Source organism: Schistocerca nitens, chromosome 4 (genome assembly GCF_023898315.1).
Source record: "Schistocerca nitens isolate TAMUIC-IGC-003100 chromosome 4, iqSchNite1.1, whole genome shotgun sequence".
Taxonomy (NCBI): domain Eukaryota; kingdom Metazoa; phylum Arthropoda; class Insecta; order Orthoptera; family Acrididae; genus Schistocerca; species Schistocerca nitens.
In genome coordinates this window covers 458,951,063-458,952,364 of record NC_064617.1, presented here as the reverse complement: position 1 = coordinate 458,952,364, position 1,302 = coordinate 458,951,063, and positions in this window count along the sequence as shown.

Sequence of the window (1,302 nt, the reverse complement as noted above, 5' to 3'; positions counted from 1 at the left end):
TTGGGTAAAAAGGAAACAAAAAAATTCGTTTTGACTTTCGTGGGAAGTCTGAACCGTTTGAGGTACAGATGTGGTGCACTTTGAAACTGTACAGAGAAACATGGTTTTTCGCTTGTTTTTGCGCTTAGAACCCGAACTTGCAGATACAAATGGCACCATTGATTTCAGCGCATTTAATATCTTTTTGCAAATGAAATTAGTTGATTCACAGAATTTGCCCGGGCGCCAGCTTCAGTTCGTCGTTCAATCGTTACTTAATACACTGCAACATGTCTAGAATCAGATAGGTGCTTGAATGGCTGTAAAATGGCCGTTGGTCCGCGTTGAACCAAAACCACTCTACGCTGTTTCATAACTGAAATATTAACCGCGGAACAAGACACCCTCCCCACCCTCAAACCACCCTTCTACGCGTGGCCTTCTTCGACATATTTATTTCAGCGCTTTCGCGGTCTAACGACATTTTCTGCGTTATGGGAATCCTCATTTATTGTGCTGCTCAAATAGCAAAACTTATCTACCACTTGTAATCTCTCTCAATCTAATATGTTGAGAATAGCTTGATTTGAGTCGACTATGATCCATTGCGTATATTCAGTTTTTGTTGATGTTCATCTAAAACCTCTTTTCAAGACTTTTTCAATCCTTCCCATTGATCTTAAGGTATTATACCATGTCTCACAGAGTAACAATTCCATTTACAATGAACAAAATTTGGATAATTTCTCCTTGTGATAGACGCTGGTGTTCAAAATTAAAGTAAGAGACCGCTGTTTCCCCGTCCTGTGTCTCATTCACGATGTAATCATACAAACTGTCAACTAGTGTCCGTACGATCGTATTCTGCAAGGAAGATGGCATTCTGGGCAACGGACAATCACGCCAACGATAAAGTCAGGTCACGTATCAAATGGGATGCTGTTTGCTGGGTAGTCCCACGTGCACAAGCGCAGTGTACACACTCACAGACGGTTCAGTGTGGCACAGAGAAAATGCCTGGCAGCCACTCTTTGGTGGAGGGCCACAGGAAGAATGGACGCAGGAGAGTGTCAAACTGATGTGGTTTAATGTGAATCGTTCTGTTCTTTCTCGGATGTGGCGACAGTTTGTAGAGACCGAAACTGGAACGCGAAGATAACTGAAGGGCCGATGTTAGGAAGAGGGTACCTTTATTTGACTATAAGGGCACACCGGTACCGCGTTAGTACTGCACAGCAACTGACGTGTGATCTCGCAGCATGTACTGGACATGTTATATTGAGGGTAACGGTGTAGATATGGCTTCAGCAGAATGACCTTTAT